This window comes from Diadema antillarum, unplaced genomic scaffold, assembly GCF_040938485.1.
Source record: "Diadema antillarum isolate AM-2024a unplaced genomic scaffold, OU_Dant_1.0 seq00001492_RagTag, whole genome shotgun sequence".
In the NCBI taxonomy this organism is placed as follows: Eukaryota; Metazoa; Echinodermata; class Echinoidea; order Diadematoida; family Diadematidae; genus Diadema; species Diadema antillarum.
In genome coordinates, this window is record NW_027272230.1 from 115303 (window position 1) to 137890 (window position 22588).

Here is a 22588-nt window from a genome sequence, read left to right on the forward strand (position 1 = left end):
TTTTGCTACGAAATGCTACTCCTTCGCCATTTTTAACCCGATTTCGATTCCGTTTGCTTTATATGATGGCACTAGTTGAGGGCTTCAAAACTTCTACACAGAATTTTGACCTTTGACTTCTTTGACCTTTGACCTTGATTTTTGACCTATATTGTGCATTTTGCTACAAAATGCTACTCCTGCGCCATTTCTAACCTGATTTCGATTCCGTTTGCTTTATGTGATAGCACTAGGTGAGGGCTTCAAAACTTTTACACAGAATTTTGACCTTTGTCTTCGTTGACCTTTGACCTTGATTTTTGACCTATATTGTACATTGGCTACAAAATGCTACTCCTTCGCCATTTCTAACCCAATTTCGATTCCATTTGCTTTATGTGATGGCACTAGGTGAGGGCTTCAAAACTTCTACACAGAATTTTGACCTTTGACTTCTTTGACCTTTGACCTTGATTTTTTACCTATATTGCACATTTTGTTACAAAATGCTACTTCCGGCAGGGACATATGTTACGCACCGCGTAATTTCTACTTTTCCTTGTTCTTTTTCAAATAGAAAATGTTGATATTGCATGGCATTGCCTGTTCCTCTCTTCATTGATACAGTATGTTGAAATTATTTTATCTTCTCCTAGTCCATGATTGGTCAACAATCTGGCCAATCAGACAGTGTCATGGTCCAGGTGTACAGTCGCCTCCTGCTTTCGATCAACTGTCTGGTCGGCCTTGGACTTGCCAAGAGCTCTGCCCCGCCCAGCCACAACATGGCCCAGATTCAAGCGTGAGTCCATCTTTCAGTAAAGCACCCCCCCCCCCCCCCCCAAAAAAAAAAAAAAAAAAAAAAATGAAAAAATGAAAAAATGAAAAAATGAATGAATTAGCAGGCATTATTATGTGATCCCATTTTGTGACCTCTTGAGTCAAATGGAAAGGAGTAGAATATGAGGCAGTGAGACCTTGTGACCTTTTCAATTTGCTGTGACTCAGGTTTGCCTTACTTCTATTCTTGTAGTGTGTTCGTTCATTTATTTGTGCAGTAGCTCTCGCTCCCATCATGCTTGGCTAGCACATTCATTGATATTTGAACAAAGAAAACAACCCACTTATTCTAAGACGTAAGCTAATGTGCCACGGACATGGATTTGTGCAGATGATGATGGAGATTCCTTAGAAATTCTGTCTGTGTAAATTATGTTGTAAGGACGTACAAGTTTGTGAATATTGTGTGTGGAAATCATATGGAGTTTTGCCTAGTAGACTGGTTTTAACTGTCTAAATTTTGGACGTGCCTTCTGTAGAAAGATTCTGAACAATTTAAAAGTTTGTCCTGTAGACCCTGTAGCGTGGGGAGAGAAGGTTAACCCGTTGAATCTTTATTCCGTGCCCATTGAGGTACATTTTGAAAACCACGACTAGTGCAAGCCTGCTAGAATAGAATTGCCCATCAGCAAATATGTGCATCGAAGCATATGCTCATTGGTTACTTTACACTCCATTCGAGATTTTTTGGCTGTGTGAGTACTTACAGAGAGGGCAGTAATAAAGCTGTACACGGTTCGTAATGAGGATATCCAACTTTATCAGAGTCGGGCCAGCCTACCCATTGCATGGTATCCCCCCACTAACGTAGCAACAGGGAAACTATTTTCTAAGTATTCAGATGCATTCTTTTGGAAAAGGGGGTACTGAATAGCTCATGAAAATGTCCATTGATGATTTCCACAAAAATTGGAAAATATGTGTAAACTGACCTATTTCCACCAGCAATGTGGATACTGTTTGATGGAAACAATCCCATTCCCTGAAAGGTTCCGTTGCCTTTGTTACAATGTACAGTCTGGACAAAATGCTCCTGCAAGCCAGTGATTTTCTGCCAACCGTGGGAAATGCACTGCAGCGCCCTCAGGGTGAGGCGGTGATGCAGGAAGTCAAAGGTCAACTCTTCTTTCACCTTGCCACACTGTACTTGAAGATGGCCGTTGTGGTAAGCATTACATGCACTGTGCAATGCACTCCCATGATAACGAACACGGTTATAAGGAAATTTCGGTTACAATGAAATAAGAATTCAGGTCCCAACATCATCCGCTCTTTGTTTTGTATTGTTTATTTTTTTGGTTATAATGAAATTTCGATATAACGAAAGAAAACTGCCGGTCCCGAGGACTTCGTTATAATGGGAGTCCACTGTGCAATGATGATGTAAAAGTTATGCATCAAATCTTTGGTGCATCCTCTCTGTGTGATGGGCCTTACTATTTGTCACATCTCTATGTCTGGAGAAAAAAAAGTCATTGTGACTGCATTGACATAGGGCAATCTGATGTCAAATTCTCGAAATGTTTTATTCCTACCTTTCTCTTGTGTGAAGGGAATAGTCATCTTAGTACGGAGTATCACTTATTCCTTCTTTGTGTCTTATATAATACTATAAATGTAAAAAATGTGGAATCAAAGTTTGCTGTACAGTTAAACATGATCATATGATTAATATTATGTTTTTAATTTGCTATTAAAAGGAATTCAAGTAGCACAGAGACATATATTAGTAGTAAATAGGTGGAGGAAAATTTGCGTTGTGATTGGTTAGATTGCATTACATGATTGTGGAAAAACTTGTATAGTGGACAGTCGTACCACTATACCAAATGCTTACAGTGCGCCTACGCTTTATCTACGCAGAGAGTCTCGCAGCAAGGGACGTAGTAGGACAAGGCCAAGTATATCAACGTGTGCGCGCATAGAGCACTGGACGCAGAAAGTAGCAGTTTATTATACGCAAGTCTGCTCTGCAATACGCATACGCTGCTGTTCTAGTAGTACGTTAACAAGGTTAGGACCCTGCAGTTAACTTTGTGTGCAAGAAATCAGTACGGTGAGTTTAATGTTAGATCTAGGGCCTAGACCTATGGAAAATAAATGTAGATCAGGGACCTATTTACTATAACAATTAGGACATGTTCTATTGATGCACCAGTACTGGACTATAGAACTCCAAATACTGAATGATCCCTAGTGCAGTTCTATTCTCCTCGGCCTGCGGCCTCGGTAAAACAAAACAGCACTCAGGATACTTAAGTATTTGTCATTCTGCAATCCAGTATAGTGCTTCATAGAGCTTGCCCTATTTGTATAGTGTTTTTTTTTTTTTTTGCATGCAAGGACATCTCAATGAAAACATTTATGATATTAAACGACAAGAAGAATTATGCCAGCACTAAGATGCACCAGTGTAGATGAAATGAAATGAATGAGATGGTTGTAACTTCATAGAATATTTTCATCAGTTGCAGTGAAAAGTAACATGATAATATATACTGAAGTGTACACTTGGAAATAGATCTGTTTGAAAGCTGGAAGTGTGTAGTGATTGATGTATTTTTGGTCCTGTAGGTCTAGGCTCTCAAGGTGTGAGGTCCCCAATTGTGATATTGTAGGTTAGTGAATTATGTATTTTCATTTCTTTCCCAAGGGTTCGGTGTCCTTGTCTGATGTCATCGAGCTGGCTGCAGCCTGCTACCTAACCAGCCTCCAGGTGGCGCCCTTCCACTCTGCCTCAGAGCTCCTGGCTAAGAAGGAGAGGATGGATAGCTTGACCATCCGGCTGAGACGCCTCGGAGCAGAGCGGATGAGTGAAGTCTGTGAGTCTTTTGGTCAGGAGTTTTTGAGAGTAATGTGCTGAGCTTTTATGTTGCCAGCCTTGTGTGAAGGTGTCGGTTAATTTTGATGACAATACAGTTGAACCTCTCTTATCCGGCCTCCCTTTATCCGGATCTCTCTATTATACGGACGCAATCTCGCCGTGATTTTTTTTTTTTAATAATAATTACGGGAGGAAAGGGGGATTCCCAACTCCTTGAGAACTCCTACACAAACACACATGAATTACATATTACTTCCAACATGATTAACATACATTACATCACATTTCCTTCCAAATTGCTTACCTTCAGACATTTTAACATCCCCAAACATCCCCAAATGTAACAATGAAAAGGTTGCAGTATACACATTACTACAAGTGGTACTACAATGGGCTACATCAGTACATGTGTATGTATTATGTACATGTATAAAGCATTGAGTCGCCCGTATCCGGCCAAATCCCTTATCCGGATGAGCCCCGGTCCCGACTTGTCCGGATACGAGAGGTTCAACTGTAGTGCCATTTTCAGGCTTATATTCAATAAACACGTAATACACACACAGTTTACTTGGTCTTGGCATAATTTCACAGCAATTTTCCAAGTCACATACTTTATTCTCGCATTCAAAATGGTTGAGCAAGTTTTCTTGAGCCATACAACAGCTAAGAAAATATTCATCAATATCAATGACGTCACAAGAATATACATATTTATCAAGCATCATTGCTACTGCAAGGAATTTTCCCTGTGACGTTATGTGTGTTAGGGACACAATCACACTGCATTAATAATCATATTTCTCATGTTGCTCACAAGTATATGAGAATCTCAGCATAAAAATCCTAGAAAAGTTTGTATAATAATTTTTTTTTATTTAGTACTCCTGCTAAGAACACAAATAAGACTTTTCCTGTGTTAAGTCAAAGTTTGGAAAACCAATTTTGTTGGAAGTATTTTGCAGTAAATCAGAGATGGGACAAATGACTCAAATTTTTGACGTAATCATACCCAAGTGGTTTATCGTATATAACCCTAGATATCTAATTTCTTTTTCGAAAGTTATTCTCGGTCAAATGATCATTTTCTGCTAGTTTAGCGTAGACCTCATCAGGGCTGAAGTCTGTTGGTTTATTGTTTGTGTGTGTGTGTGTGTGTGTGTGTGTGTGTGTGTGTGTGTGTGTGTGTATGTATGTGGTAATCACACATAATCTTTTTTTTTGTCATATATGTGACCCGCTACAACAAAATGATCCTAAAGTCGGGCGCAGTCGATTATTTGAACATTGCATGACATAATACCCTAATCTTTCTGCTTTAAATTGATATATAACACATCTTATAAAAATAATCGGCTGCGGAGATATCGATGTTTAAAAGAGAGCATGTCGAGACGTCTGGGAAATCACTTTTTCGAGAAAAGCGCCCTAAAAGTTTTCCTTTCGACGTAATCGCGATCAAGGGACACGCAAATCAGTTTTCAGCTCCGGACAATAGAAGGTCCGAAAGCCCTAACAACCCCCGAAAAGTTCATTCAAGCACAGCGTCGGTGGTCTCCTCACCGACCAATCAGTGACCAGGATGTGAGAAACGGCTGAGCGTAGACACCCCGCCTGCACGCACCAGTCGACTGGGCAGTGTGCGAGCTTCACGCTTCGGTTAGCAGCAAGCAGCAAACTGACCAATGAGATCACTCTGGTCGTTGTTAGGGGCGGAGCCTATCTGTGGCGCTCAATCCAAATTTTCAAACCAGTTTCTGCTTCGTTGAAACGCCAAAAAACATGGCTCAGAAAAACGCTATTTTTTGGTCTTTCCTTTCATCATTTTGCTTCAAAATTTCGACAGATGATAGAAGACATGTCAGACTCCAATGATATGTCAAAATCAGAAAATAGTAAGTTGTGACCAATTTTAATGCTCTGACTTCAAACTCGATTTTTACGGCTTCGACCGTGCGTGACTTTAGGACCTTTTTGTTGTAGCGGGTCACATATATGTTTCTCAGTGAAACATGGTTTTTATCATCTTTGATAGTGTTATATTAATTAAATGTGAATTTTGTTGTGTGCCTAAACTCTCTCCATCAGGTCATGTGTTGAAGGCCTTAGCACAACAACACGATGAGTCTTGGCTGGATGCATGCAGAGAGAAATGTTGCAACACACCTGTGAGTCTAATACAGTCAAGCACAAAGCTGTTGAAAGGCTAATAGAATAGGGGCTCATGTTTTTGAATAGTATTATATGTAGTAGTGATATTTGCCTTAAAGTAATTTTGTCCTTAAATTATTGCGACTGTCGTATTAATGTTTATAGAGAGAAGCAAGTGCAATTGATTTACTTATATTCAAATAAGTACTAAAGCTGGTATCTCACTGAGCGGCGAACGTTTGCGAACTTAGCGAATTTGAGATTCGCCAACTTTTCTGACGAATGTTTGCGAAAAATCAAAGTTCGCTTCTGCCCATTAGCGATAGTTAGCGACTTTTAGCGATGTTTAGCGACAATTAGCAACCCTTTAGCGAATGTTTGCGAAAGTGTTTGCGAACACAGGTGGCGACTATTAGCGAATGTTAGCAAATGTTAGCGACAATTTTGCAAACGTTAGCGACAATTTTGCAAATGTTAGCGACAGTTTTGCAAATATTAGCAACTGTTTGCAAATCCTTTGCGACAATTTTGCGAATGTTCTTGGACCTAGAAAAGAACCAGGCGATTGTGTATAGTAAGACCCATAAAACGACATAAAACCTTCCACTGAATTCAGATCTCTTGTGACAACCGTTCAAGATGGATTTCCAGGATATGGAAATAAATTTCTGCCAAGAAGAGGCTCAAGGTGTTGCTATCCTTGAAGAGCTGCTTTGTCAGGCTGCTGCTACAGCTATTCTCTCTAAAAAAGAAAGAGTGAAAATGTTCACTCTTGAAGAAGTGAATAACAGAAAAGAGTGAGTTTCAAGTGAAATTAGAGTGATTTTGGACTGAAAATGTTCATTTTCACTCATTTTGGAGTGACTTCAGGGATCACTCCAAGATTTTCGAGTGATCCCTGAGGTCACTCCAAAATGAGTGAAAATAGATATTTTCACTCAAAATTCACTCCAATTTCACTCAAAACTCACTCTTTTCTATAATTCACTCCTTCAAGAGTGAACATTTTCACTCTTTCTTTTTTAGAGAGTTGTGCAGCATAAGAGAAATAAAATAAAGAAAAACAAGAAAGGAAGAAGAAAAGAAAGAGAGTCAGAGAGTGCTTGTTGCAGAGGACAGACTTTAGTCAATATGAAAAGCTTTTGAAGCAATTACAATCATGATGGAGATGTCAAGAGCTTCAAGAACTTTCTTAGAGAGGAACCTTGTCTGTTTCAGAAGCTTTTATATAGGAACCATGTGGTTACTTGTTCGCTAGCAGTGGCGAATCCTATAAAAACGTTAGCGACACCGTATTACGACCGTTTGCGAATTCTTACGAATGTTTTGCGAATGTTTGCGAATGTTTGCAACTGTTAGCGAAAATACAAATTCGCAAAGGTTCGCAAAGAAATTTTGAACATGTTCAAAATTTCTTTGCGACAAGAAAAACTGTTTGCGACAATAAAAACCGTTTGCGAACTTTCTTGCGAATGTTAACGAACCTTTTGCAACCGTTTACGAAAGCTGGCGAATTCCCAAATTCGCTACGTTCGCAAACGTTCGCCGCTCAGTGAGATACCCCCTTTACTGATTGGTCATAAGACTTGTCATATCACATTTAAGTGAGGACTGATTAAGGTGTGACTGTAATCTGTGCAGGAATGTGTTGAATATTGCATATGAGATGGTTTTCTGTATGTCTACTTCATCCATTCCCCCACCCACTCATCATATTTCATTCATTCCTTCATTTATTACGTCACTCAGTCATCTATCCATCCATTTATTCGTCTAATGCATTTTCACATTCTTCCATATTATGTTTTCATTTGTTTCAATGCAAGAGTAAGTGTTGACAACAAGACAAAGTCATGTGGTTATGTCGGCTACATCGTCCTTGTCTGCCTGAGCAATTAAATGTGACCTCTGCAATCATCCTTTGGTTTTTATTGTCTTGTCATGACGTTGCCAGGGTCGTCAGCGTCTCTTTGAACAAATTTATGGGATTCAGAACCCGGATCCTCGCCAGTCCTTTCTCATGATGGATGATACATACATCCAGCCCAGCGTGACCCAACTCCCGGACATGATGACTACTGTGTTCGCATATGATCAGGGTTTGTCAGTTTTTTTGTTAGTTTTCCCTCATAATCTGCAGATGTTACCAATAGGACCATTGCTATTCTGAGTATTGATATTGGGAAGTGTAGCCACCCATTGTGACCATTTGAGCAATGATGTACTTCTTGTCAGAAATCCTCAATGTATGTGCCTCTGAACCTTACTGTAAGTTATGTCCTTTACTTTATTGTATAGACTTCAATGTTCATTCAGAATTTATTATTCTGCTTTGCAAAAGCCTTGTTTTGATCGGTCCCCTTTACTGTCTATGTTCACGTAAACCACATACTCTCGTGCCAAGAGGAACACTATGTTTCAATGTGGATGTCGTGTTGGTTTCTTTTCCAATCAGCTTCCATCCAGGGAGGCAACACAGACCTCCAGCGGCTGGTGTGGCTGGGGCTGCAGTGGGACATCAGGAGGGACGGAGCTCTCCCGGACCTCGGCTCCTTTATTGAGGTGACCTTTGACCGGCTGATGGTCAGTGCCCGCCAGCTGGACAACACGTCTGTGGACAACCTCTGCCTGATGGACCTTGAGGTAACATTGGCCTCTGTTGTGAATAGTGGATTGTTTGGTGTCCATCGTGTGTTGTTCGTCATGCGTTGTCCTTTGCATGATGTCACATGCGTAGAACGATATGAGGAAAATATAAAGAGAATTTCACAAAATGATATTTTTTTTGAAAAAAGTGCACATTTCCTAGGCTTGTCACAGACGTATGTAAAGGGTAATATTATTCCCCCTGCCTTGTGAAAGAGACGAGTCAAGCGTTCTTTTATTCTGCAAGAAAAGTGAAAATATTTTGAATTTTCTTTGTTTTCTTGCAAATTGTTGTACACATGTGACATCACAAGCTATAGTAGTCTTCTGATCCAGCAGTGACTGAGCAGAAACTTTAAAAAATTCATTACTTTTGAAAGGATTGTCAGATTTTCCTCCAATTTTTACTGATGTGTTCTACTAATATCGCTGCATTCTCTTAATCCTTATGTATATGAAGGTGGACGGACTTGTCATTTGACGTCTTACCAAGGCCAGAGATTAACTGGTGTCATGTTTGATTTCTCTGTTTGCTCTGTCACTAGGCTTTCCTCTATGCCAGCATCTTTGTTGCCCGAGCCCAGCTGCACAACCTCCACCGCCAGGGCCTGCTTGGCCTGAACATCCCTGTCGCTCTGCTGGTCAACTGCTACTCTGAAGAGCAGCTGGACTGGTACATGTCTGTCTATGAGCTCTACAGCGGCAAGGCGAGGTGAGTGTCTGCCGTCATGTGCAAAGGAATGTCAAATGTGTACGCAAAATAATGTGTTCTCGAATTTCAAGGCCGGATGCCCATCCCTCTCTGTTGATTTTCATATGTGGCTCTCCACACAAATATTGAGTTTCATTTCAGTGTGCTTTTATAATGCTGACAGATCTTATGTAGAATAGCTGTCCAGTGAGTCATCACACTGTGAATGATTAAGTGAAAGATGCTGTAGAATTGATGACATTGACGTTGCTGCCCTCCCCCTTTCAGTGTATTGTATGTAACATCTAACTTGATGACAAAGGTTCCAGCTGCATTGTGCTTGGGGTTTTGGATAAAAATTTAACCCTTTTGATTCATGATGTAGTCCATCTCTCTCTGTTTGTTTATTTATCTTTCTGTCTATCTATCTATCTATCTCTCTATCTAATTGTCAGTCTCAGACAATTTCAGTAAAATCCTTGGTTTTGGCTGAGAATCTCTGGTCACTGACTGTTACTATGGTGATCGTCAGAGTCCATCAACTTGTCAGGGCTGACAACTTTCATGAATCAGTGCCAGGGTTCGAAATTGGCGATGGTCCGCTGGCCATTGGCCACCCAAAATCATGTCGGACTAGCTAAAAATCATAAAATTCTGAAGTAACTAGTCCGTCTGGCTAGCCAAAATATTGCTTCAGTGTCAGAATTGATTCTAAGTAGTCCGCCTGGCTAATTAAAAAAAAAGTTAAGTGCGACCCCTGAATGTGCCCAGATATATCAGGAGGAGCAAGACCTTGAAAGTACATTAGTTATCGACCTTTCAAACCAGCATTCTACTTTTCTCTCACTTCGCAGATCGGCTGATCTCGGGCGTCTGAGGCTGGCAGCCAAGAAGGGTTTGGAAGTGATGCGGTGCCAGAAGAACCATGGCCTCGAGACCCAGCTGCTAGTGAATCTTGGCAAGACCTTCAATGCCAGGGTAAGCCAACGTTCCTTCGCACATTCAGCTAGTGTTTCCTCCTCTTTGTGTGTCAACAGAATCTGTCAAGAGAGAGAAGAATCAAGCAGAGATAACAGTCATAATTTCATGTTAATCAAAGAAGAAAAACTGATGGAAATTGTAAATGAATACCACAATCCACACTTTATGCCTTATTACAAAAGTATTAAAATTTTGAGAAGCATATATCAACCCCTATTCGACTTCATATGCACTCTTAAATTTGAAATGAAAGAAAAAACAAAAAACAAAAAAAAATGTCTAGAAATGGACAGTTTAACAAGTTTCTTAATGGACGGAATCCTTTTAATACTTTCCATTATGAAAAAAAAATCAAACAGTATTTTTGACTGGAAATACCTCCTGTGTCAGTACATGAAAACAAGTACAAGTTGAGGAAAAATCAAATGATGTGAAAATTCTAAATGCCATGCCTATTGTTAATGTTTAATCCTTGATGGTAGGCGGAGGAGTTGAGGAGTACAGCATCTGACCCCAATGACCGTAGCACTCGGCGAGAAGCGTACCAGAGGGTCAGTGTCATGTACTGGCAGGCTGCTCTAGAACACCTGAGGCTGCTTGCAAGGTGAGCGGGGGATGCTTTTAAACCACTGCTTTATGCTATTTTTCAAGGCCGGATGGCATTAGCATGGGGATTCATGGGTGGTACAATCATTTGCTGCCTACTGGGTTAAATACGAAAACCACAAATAGCAACGGTCAGTGAATACATGCATCGAAACGTAGGCTCATCGGTGATGGTGGACTCTAGTCAAGATTCTGCAGCTGTGTGTGTACTTAAAGCTGTGTATAGAGATCAGTGATAAAGCTGTACACAATTCGTTACGAGGATTCTTGAATTATCCAAACCCAGCCATCCTTTCCATTCCATAAATCCCCATGCTACAGGCTCTTGTAATTATGTTCTACTCGGCCATGGCAGCTGCGTTTGCCCAAAATATAGTGCGCTGTGAGATTTTTGCTATTGCTTCCCTATGTTCAAGCTTGGGCCTTGTTACTTCGCTGCTTGGTCTTTTGTCTATGCATTGTTAATGCAGTATTGTACTGTTTGACCTGTTTTACTTATGAACTTAAGACATTTCTCTTATGTGCCTTGACTCTCACGGCAATACATTGACTATTATTGCCTTGGCCTGGCATCCAAGGCAATTCCCAGCCTGTCACATTTGTCCATCTTATTCCTCCACATTGCCTCACATCAATCCCTAGGTGTATAATAAATGGGTACAGTACTCTCCGCGTAATCGGGTATTGTGGGTAGTAATGTCAGAGTCAGTTCCAATGCACATTAAGATTACCTGATAATCGGGTTGCCTCTCCGCATAAATGGGTAAATAATGTTCTTCTAACCTAATTTCTACCCATATCTTATCGCAGATATAACACTTTAAGAGATCATTCATGTCAAATTTTCCACAGCTAATCGCATTCTCTGCTTAATTTGCAAAGAAGACCGATCATTTTGGGAGTGATTAAACATGAAAACGTATGTACACGTACTGAATTGCCACACGAAAACGAACGTTAGAGACGTGTTTATTTTGGAAAACGCCTATAGTTAGCGAGGAGTCTATAGTCAAATGACAAAATTTTTTGAAGACATATTTGTCCATAATAAGAGTGTAAAGAGAGTTAATTACTGTACGAGCTGAAATTTTCGCGGTGGTTTTATTTTCGCGAATTTCGCGAATTGCCTTTGAACCGCGAAAATAACAACACTCGAAAATATTCAACGCGCAAATAACTACGCCGAGTTAGACCCTTGCAACCGCGAAATTAACAACACGTGAAAATGTCCTCCAAGTAGCAATTCGCGAAAATATCTGTGTAAGGTATGTATAATGTGCCGTGAAAGCACGCATGTCAAGCATGCAGTGTATAGGTGTTTGGTGCAGTGTACAATACATGTAAATACACTTTGTGTGTGTCAATTGTGAATGAGACCTGTTCTTTTGTTAATCGGGTAAGAAACGCTCTGCTCGAGCCTACCCGATTACTGTAAAACATTATATATTCGCGGCAAGAAATTTTCGCGAATTGGAGCCAACGGCCTTTTTCGTGGCAAGAAATTTTTGCGAAATGCCTCTTGCGTTCAGTGCATATAGTGTAGATAAGAAATTTTGCATGCATTTTAATTTCGCGAATCTTGGCGCTCGCGAAATTCGCGAAATTGAAATGCACGCGAACATTTCTCGTTTTACAGTATGCGGAGAGTACTGTACCTACAATGCTGGGATAAGAATGTAAGGCGGGACCCTTTGAGAAAGCAGTGTTTAGCCCAAAGAGGCTGCACTGGGTATGTAAGACCATATTATTTTCATCATTATTATGACATGTGCGTAGATGAAGTTCTCATGAACTCATTGTCGTAAAATTATTACTCCAATTTCTTTTTCCCCCAATTTCTTTTTCCCCCAGTAATCGCACTGTGCTTCAACCAAAGAAACCGATGTTTGCCCACGTGCACAAACCGCTAGAGGTAAGTCTACCATCTTTGCTTTGATAGGAGAAGGGAGTAACTGCTGTCAACATTCTTCTTCTTCTTCTACCTACTTCTTTTTCTTCTTTTTGATCTTATTTTTATTATCATCATCATTATCGTCATTATTGTTGTAAATATTGTCATTATTACTAGTATTATCGTCATTACTGTTATATTGTAGAAGATTCTATCAATAGTAAGAGTGATAAATTGTTCAACCCATTCCCTTCAAGCTACTGAAATTCTCGTAACTCTGCACAGGGTCTACCATATTTCATAAAGGTGATAGCTTCGCATTCACAAGTGCTGTCTACTCTGTACAAACAAATGAGAGAGAGAGAGAGAGAGAAAGGGAAAAAAAGGTGTTGCATGAACTTTTAATGTGGTTACCTACATTTCAGGATGCACAGGTCATGGAGTACCTGGACGAAGGCGCCATGATCATTGCGGAAGCTCTCTTTGAGAAAGGTGAACACCAGATGGCGCTGTCACACTTGGCCAAGGCCAAAACTGCAAAGGCTCTTCTAACCAAGGCTGTGGTAAGCTTGCCTCAAGATTTCCAATTAGACCTCCATCAACAGCAAACTTTATCACTCTGCATTTGGGTTTGAGATTAGTTCATAATTTCTAGTCTTTTCTAGTACATCTAGATTCTGTGTTTGACACAAGGTTTCAAAAGGACACTGCAAAGTAACAAATTACATGCAAATCAACCTGACAAGATAGTTTTCTTGAATATTCTAAACATTGAGGTAACTTTGTCATGCAAATTATTAAATCTGTTTCTGTCTTGTAAAAATTAAGATATATAGTGTATATGCAGTGTGTCTCTTTGTGTATTGGCACACATTATGTGCATTTTATCTATATATGTCGGTTTGTCTGTGGTGTGTCTGGATGTGTGTGTGTGTGTAGGTGATGGCAGTAGTGTAGTGTCAGTGTAGCTATTTGACGTTTTCAAGAAGACTTTTAAAATGTGATGTGTTGAAGCTGATCTTGGAACATATCTGGCCGATTTTTGGTACTCCCAATTAGATGCATCACACACTCGCATCCATGGAGACGGAGGGTAAGTCCCTGGACCAAGTCACACCCGACATCCTCAAGAAGCAGGGAGATCTCTTGGACCAGGCGAAACACGCTCTCTTCCTGACGATGGATGCCATTGAGGATGAACCAAAGAATGTAAGTTTTTCAGCAGGAGACATGTTGAGTTGCTGTTGGTCCATACCTATCAGTACAAGCCATGGGAACAAACAAGCAGAGAAAGAAACAACAGTCAAACAGTCGAGCCAAAACAGACCTTCAGCCATTGACATATTAAACTTTAATTATAGGATTAAAATCGTCCCTTCCTATTGCAAAACCTGATAACCCAGGGAAGTACAAGTGGCATTCCTGTTTATGAACACTTCGACCTATGTGTGGATGGGGTTGCTGCTATAAGTAACTTGTTCTATCAAAAGTTCTCTTTGTTTTTTTTTTGGGGGGGGGGGAGAGGGTAAAGTCACATAGAAATTGTCATTCCCAATTGATTCACAACACAAATAAATTCTGAGAAGTCATCACGACAGATTTGTCACTTATTCAGGTAGCATCAAGTAGAATTTTTTATCTTGTCTGATTAGTGCAGTAATACTGACATTTTGATTCATAATTCAATGTGATACAAGTGACTTTCATTTTTTGGTAGAAGCAAGAAAAAAACAAACAATTAGAAGTGATGAACAAAGCTCCAGCTTGTAAGCCAGATAAGGCTTTAACTCACCACATCCTCCCCTTTGCTCTGCCCTGCCCCTCCCTCTACCCTGCCCCTCCCTCTACCCTGCCCCTCCCTCTGCCATGCCCCCTCCCTCTGCCATACCCCTCCCTCCACCCTGCCCCTCCTTCTACCCTGCCCCTCCCTCTGCCCTGCCCCTCCCTCTGCCCTGCCCCCTCCCTCTGCCCTGCCCCTCCCTCTGCCCTCCCCTCCCCTCCCTCTGCCCTGCCCCTCCCTCTGCCCTGCCCTCCCTCTGCCCTGCCCCTCCCTCTGCCCTGCCCCTCCCTCTGCCCTGCCCCTCCCTCTGCCCTGCCCCTCCCTCTACCCTGCCCCTCCTTCTACCCTGCCCCTCTCTCTACCCTGCCCGCTCCGTCTACCCTGCCCCTCCCTGTACCCTGCCCCTCCTTCTACCCTGCCCCCTCCATCTACCCTGCCCCTCCCTCTACCCTGCCCCTCTCTCTGCCCTGCCCTCCCTCTGCCCTGCCCCTCCCTCTGCCCTGCCCCTCCCTCTGCCCTGCCCCTCCCTCTGCCCTCCCCTCCCTCTGCCCTGCCCCTCCCTCTACCCTGCCCTCCCTCTGCCCTGCCCCTCCCTCTGCCCTGCCCCTTCCTCTGCCCTGCCCCTCCCTCTGCCCTGCCCCTCCCTCTACCCTGCCCCTCCTTCTACCCTGCCCCTCTCTCTACCCTGCCCCTCCCTCTACCCTGCCCCTCCCTCTGCCCTGCCCCTCCCTCTGCCCTGCCCCTCCCTCTGCCCTGCCCCTCCCTCTGCCCTCCCCTCCCTCTGCCCTGCCCCTCCCTCTACCCTGCCCTCCCTCTGCCCTGCCCCTCCCTCTGCCCTGCCCATTCCTCTGCCCTGCCCCTCCCTCTGCCCTGCCCCTCCCTCTGCCCTGCCCCTCCCTCTACCCTGCCCCTCCTTCTACCCTGCCCCTCTCTCTACCCTGCCCCCTCCGTCTACCCTGCCCCTCCCTGTACCCTGCCCCCTCCCTCTCCCCTGCTCCTCCCTGTACCCTGCCCCCAGCCCCTCCATGAGGAAGTCCAGACTCTCCTGACTGAAATCGAGCAGGAGCAGGAGTCCATCTTGGAGCAGCTAACCTCCCTGGAGGACAGGGGGCCCTCGGACCTCTCCAACCTGGCCTCTGCCCGTCGCTCCTTCCTCGGAGACTCTCCCCCTTTCCCCAGGACGCCGCCACGGGATCGACCGGTGTCTGGTAACCTGTCCATGAGGGGAGCGCAGTCGCCCTCCACTCACTCTGAGCAGGTGAGGACTATGACACTGATAATGATATTATCATGCTGATGATGGTCATGATGATGTTGGTGATAGCGATGAATATAATAATGACTACGATGATGACGATGGCAATCATGGTAGTGTTGATAGTAATGACGATGAGGATTATGATGATGAGGGTGATGATGATGATGTTGATGTTTAGGATGATGGCGTTAAATGGTATTAACGATAGTGATGCTGTTGATGATGGTCTAGGAATTGAAATATCCTCATGCATGTAGGAGTTAGAAGTGTCCAGCCAAGTCTTTAACTATGCATCAGAACAGAACCATTTGATTTTGTTATGTTCTCTTGTAATCACCAAGACATGAGCACTTCAGAAATCCTCTCAGTAAATCTTTAAAGATAGCAGTTCCTTACCTGTATCTGATTGCAGCAGGGGCACTGGACCAGTGTAAAATTAGAATAACTGAACTTGTGTCAAGGTTTATATTCAAGAGACTTGTATTGGTAATGTTATACCAAAAGCAAAGACCGTCACGGATTGATGAGAAGGCAAGAATGGGTGATTATGCTTTTGGAGTGACATTTGAATACATCTTTTACCACCAACTTATCTGAGATCACTGCTGTTACAGATATGATATTCCTGCATATTTATGCATTCAAATTACTTTTATAGCACAAAAAGAAAATCAGTCAAATTTTATTCAAGATACTTCCAAAAAAATTTCGTAATTGGCAATATTTTTTAACCAGAATTTTTAAAAATATTTTTTATAACACAGCCTCCTTTTGTCAGGGACAAGGTTATTTCATGTTTACTCCAATTTGCCGTACATAAATTCTATTGCACCTAAAGTGACACAACCAAATAAAAATATTAGAACATATTGAAGGAATAGAGACAAGATAAAGGTGAAATTTGCCAAATTATAATCCTTCATCACTCTTTATCTGTTGCAGCTGAGCCCGGAGCCAAGTCCTCGTCGTCTGGCAGCCGAGATGCGGGCCTTGAACATGTCACAATCTTTCCTGCTCGAGCAGAACCAGCGACTGATGCAGAGGGAAGAGAAACTTCTGGAGTCCAACCAGGAGCTCATGAAACAAGTCCTGCAGCTCACGGTATGTCAGCATCATTTCCATGGCAACAGAGCGCATCACCACCTGCACTGGTGGTTTGTATGGATGCAAATGGTAGATTGATGGTAGTTGTGCTGCTGATTGTGATGTGTTCAATATCACTGTTTTGTTTTGAGATTTGTCACTCGTGTGAGATGTGTGTAGATGGTAGATGATGTTGAAAGCATCGATCATTTAGCTGGTGGTCTGATTTGGTGGGTTCCACCTGTTCTTACAAACGGCTAGTTTGCCACTTAGTGTCACTTAACTTTCTGGGCTTTCAGTAAACTTTACATGAGATTGAAACAAAATGTTGATTTTGAAAGTCTTCATGTCATTATTATTCTTGTCTTTCTTGTCTTGTTGTTCAATTAAGACCAACTGCTATTGGGAAGATGTATATAATATAAGTTGTTTTGTTTTGTGTCGTTTTGTGTCGTTTTGTTGTACGCTACACAGAAAGACCTTCAGGAAGTCAAGATCCAACAGGCAAAGGCCAGCGTGCAAGCAGCGACAACACCCGTCACTCCACCAAGAGCTCAGGGGGCTTCCTCATCCACCCAGCCCACAACTCCATCTGCCCCTCCTGTAACTCTAGCTGTCCCGCCCACGACTCCAGCTGCCCCGCCCACAACTCCAGCTGCCCCGCCCATGGCACCAGCTGCCCAGACGACCCCTGTTGCACTTCACCAACACCCTCAGCACCAACAACAGCTGCTTGCCCGTCAAAGTATGCCCGAGTCGAGCTGACTCTTCGACATGAATTTCTTGCTCCTTTCTTGAACACTTTTCCGATTATTGTCCTGTCATTACATTTGTAGGTAGTCATTCAAGTGTATAAAAGAAAATTCCTGGACATTTCTAAAAATCTAATCACATTAAAGTACTTTGGCAAGCAATGTACAATGAAACGAGACATGAAAACTCGTCACATTGAGGACGAGTTAGGTGATACGCTTGTGGTCATCAGATGACGGTCATCTGTGATGGACAAGAAAAGAATGTGATATAGGCACCTTGAAGTTATATTGAGCGTGCATGCGAAACCGTTTCTGTAACCACTCGGCCACGGGTCATCCACGGAAATGGTAAGACAAAAAAAAAAAAAATACACACAACAATGTATAGATATAACAGGGGGAAAGTCAATGCCCACTCAACTATTAAACGTGGCTGTGTGAACATCTATTGCATTGCTAGACGGAAAAGCGGCCTTGTAACGACTGAGGTCGCTATGCCATTTCTGGCAACTTGGGAAAAATACGTCCCGCAGACATAAAACCTATAATCGGCTGGTTTTTGATACCTTGCCTTTAATCACGCACGTGTGCAACCTTACGTCTCTGAGACGTCGCCTTTAACCTCTCAGTCATACGTCTCGACGAGAAAATATGAGGAACGTAAACTTATATGTGAAAGATGACTCAGGAATCGTTTCGTCCATCTTCCATTCTCATTTTCAGTTTTATGCTGCAAAATACTCAACCTGGTGAGAAGATAAAAAAAAAAAAATAAAATGTATGATTACTGCAGCTTATTGTCTCAGCTACAACATACTTAAGTTTCAGAGGAAATCAAAATCAAGTGAGGTAAAGGTGCTCGAGCGTTATCGAGTCAATGCATGGATAAAAAACAAAAATCCCCTTTCATAGACATAACGTACAATCTTCGCTGATTTCGATATCTCGCCTTTAACCATACCTTCTAGCATGATGACGTCATCAAATTAGAAAATAACGATATGGACTTGAAAGTTGTTCAATGTATAACATATTCATCGTACGTTGTCAGTTTGCTATTGACATGACGATCGATCACATGAACATGAGGCAGCTATTAGTACCTGTATGAAATTATTATAGGCATGGTTATCAAATTCCCTTAAAATTTCCTTATTATTGCTTTATTTTTACACACAGTTAAGCTATCTCTTTAAACTCGTCACAGTTTAATGAGAATCATGAACATCATACATTAGTACCATATTCAGTTCCATAGCTGATCGCGTTTGCTAATTAATTAAGATTTATTGTCTAGAATGTGCCATATGGCCAACCTGTATACACACGTGGACACACAAACACAATGCTAAATGTATGTATCAAACCTCTGTAACACAACTTTGAACTAACTGTAGAAAGTATCGCTGCACTTATCATACATACTTTTTATCATTATCTGAAACTCCACAAAAACCACTAATTGACAAATAATCATCAATACAGAAGACTGACTTAAAGGAACAATTCAAATACCTTTTTTTACAATGTATAGCTTCTTACATGTATAAAATCAGCACAAAGTAACCACGACTACATTGTGTTACTGAATTGATATGAATAAATTTCATTTTGTTACAATATACCATGATCAGCTTGAAAAGCCCAGCCTGCAATATTTTGCAGCAGTCGAAGCAATGCAGTCTCCAACGATAAACAAAGGGATACTGTGTGAGTATGTGCGTATAGGTGTGTTTACATGCGAACGTGACTTCTACATGGACGAAGGTGTAGTACTCCATTGAAGAAAAAAAGAAAAAAAAATTATTATTTTCTTTCGTGCTCTTGTGAGGTTCGAACCCGTACGTGTGCAACCTCACGTTTCTGTGACGACACCTCTAACCACTCGGCCATACGTCTCGATGAGAAAATTAGAGGAACGTAAACTTATGTACGTGAAAGATGAATCAGGAATCGTTTCGTCCGCATTCCATTCTCATTTTCAGTTTTAAATTGCAAAATTGTCAACCTGATGAGGAGATTTCAAAGAATAAAATGCATGATTACTGCAGCTTATTGTCACAGCTACAACATACTTAATTTTCAGAGGAAATGAAGCAAAATCATCTGAGATAAAGGTGCTTAAACGTTGTCAAGTCAATGTATGGTTTTTAAAAAAATCACCTCCCATAGACATAACACGTAAACTTGTCCGATTTTGCGTCTTTACCTTTAATCACAATTTAAAGTATGATGACGTCATCAAATTTCAAAACCATGACATGGACTTGAAAGGCAAATGTTCAAAGTAAAACATATCTGAATTTGGGGTGATATTAAGCTTAAACAATAGAGATACGAGTAAATGAATGTCAGAAAGAGTACCTCAAAAAAATCAATTCCACTTTTTTGATTTCAGATGATGATATGATGACGTCATGAGTTTTCCTGGCAATATTGGTACTTGAAACGTTATTTCCAATTCATATGCTTTTGTAATATGCAATAGAAATATAGGGTCAATGGACGATTTAAAGAGCTATGGCGACATAAACAAAAACATGTTTTTTCACTATATTTGCAGAAAGACGCGCGCGCGGAATTTCAACTTTGACGCCAGTGCATTCCTTTGTTATAGGTCAAAATCGATCGGAAATCAATGGATATTGTTACTCAAAGTATCAGAAATCCAAATCAGTCAAAAACATTGCATTTTCATGTTGGTTACGCCCTCTGCGCGCGAAATTGCGCGGACGGACGCGCACGCGAGAAAATGTTTGAAACGCTTAGAATTGTCTGAAACTTCGAGATTTCCCATTGGGAAGTCGTTTTGAGCCTTTTAAAATTTTGACGCGCGCAAACGCGCGCGTAATGATGACCTTGGTAACTAGCGTTAAAACGTAAGATAGAGCCTGACCTGAACTTTATGTCCACCGAAAATGATACAGAAATGATATCTAGTTATGAAGTTATGATCGATCATGTGACAAGGTCCGAAAATCACAAAATGGCGCCTAGATGACGTCATAGATATGTTACTGTCATGAAAACCTTATTGTGGCTAGATATTGTTATGAGACATGTTGACTGAAAATGTTATGTTATTCCGTAATGTCATTGTTGAGATATTGACGACACAAAATGTGGCAGAAAGAAAGAAGAATAAAAAAAAAGAGAAATTTTGACAATCACAATAGGTGATACGCTGATAGCGTATCACCTAATTACAAATGGTTGTAGGAACAAACCCTTCACATAAGCTGACAGAATGACTCCGCTGTGTTTAAATAAGGTGGTTGTGAATAAGTCCTAGCATTTAGAGTTTTATGCACAAGATCAAGATCTCTGTATTCCTCAACGAAAGTTCTTCTGAAAAACTCATGTGTATTTGACGTTTGTTGCAGTTAGCTTTTTTGTTTCATTTTATTTTGTTTTATCTTGTTTTGTGTTTTGTGTTTTTTTGTATTTTTTTTTTTGCTCCCAGGTGCCAGTCCCAGTGTCCAGCAGGCTGCAGGGAGGGGTTTGTACCAGCCACACCCTGCTTATCACCCATTGGCGTCTGGGGCATACTACGACCCCCACATGGTGCCAATCTCCCCCATGCCGGGTGGCCAAGCCTGGTACCCGTCACCGTCGGCATACAGGGTGCCGTCGCCGGTGCCCAATCCTGCCTACTATGCTGCCCAGCAGTACGACAGGGGAATGTACGCCCCGGGCATGGGGGCATCGACGCCCCGTTCTACCGGCCGGGCTCCACTGGACAGTCTCTATGGGATGTATACCTCAATCGGTTCTCCAGAAGATCAGGGTGTGGATCAGATGGCTGGCATGCAGGGCTTAAAGGTGGGTGCAACCTTTAGAATGACTGTTTTGTACAAAGCTAGCTCTCCTCTCTGAAAGACTGGTGAAATCATGGTGACATCGCGGTATAATATAATATACTGATATGATTCTATTCATAATAACTAACTCATGGTTTTAATACATTGTATAGTTTCATTCCTCTTGATGGTGGGAATAGCTGTTTTGAAATGCTTTTTCTTGCAGCAACCGGCTTCGGCGTACTCTCAACGGCAGCTGCTGGTGTCGGGTAGTGCCGGTGCTGCCACCATGCAAGGTGCACCATCACCCCAGGCGCTGGGTGCTGGAAGTCCGGCAGGTGTGGGGTCAAACTTCCAGGCTGGTGGAAGAAACGTTGGTCAGGAGTATGCCTCACTAAGACCTGGTGGTGAGGGGGAGGCCAGGGGTATGCCATCAGGCATGCCTAGTGATGGCAAATCCACCCTCATGTTCAAAGGTACTGCAACACGAGGAATGTTTTTTATTTGTGTGAATAACAGTTCTGTATAGTATTATGTAGATGGGAGAGAATAGAAAATGAGACAGAGGAAAGAGAATTGTTCTCTTTGTTTTGTGTTTTCTTTGTTTCTTAAATGTCTGTGTGTGGTATTATTTACTCATAACACCTCTGGTGTGCTCTATGTTAATGTTGAAAATGAATGAATGTTGATGACAACAATAGTATTAGCACTTATTGGCACTAAACTTATTTTTATGTCCAATTGAAGCAGGCTCAATCACCAGTGGGACTCCGCCAAAGTCCCAAGGCTCCAGTCCAGCAATGTTCTCCCCGAGCCCTGCTGCCCAGCCCAAGGGCCTCTCCGCCTCTGAAAGAGGTGCAGAGAATCTGACTCCATCCTCCAAGACCCCATCCGGGAGCAGCGAGAACATTGCACAGCCTCAGCAGGGACTGTTCAGGCCAAACGTTGCACAGGGCCAGAGTCAAGGACTGAATATGGCCAAGCCGCCCTCCTCCCAGCTGCAGGTAATTGATGCAATGAAAGACGAACAAATTGTGTTGTACCATGTATAAAAAGCTGTTCATGTACAGATATTTTTTTTCCATAGGTGAAGGTTGTAGACATTTTCAGGAGATGCTGTTTCCACGGCTGGACAATGAGGCTTTTGTATGTGTGCATGCCTTTCTGTTCACTCCGCTCGTGCATCATGTGGTGATATTTTCGTGTCTTGATAACTTGTCAGCCCAACAGTGATTTGTGAAATTTGCAGCAAAAATTAAACCCTTGCAAAAATAACAACTTTAACAATGTTCTTATTCACAAT

At 41.9% G+C, this 22588-nt stretch overlaps 1 pseudogene; it reads left to right on the top strand.

Moving 5' to 3' along the window:
• The window catches only part of LOC139710017 (E3 SUMO-protein ligase RanBP2-like), a 63485-nt pseudogene that overhangs the window by 22843 nt on the left and 18054 nt on the right, over positions 1-22588 (top strand).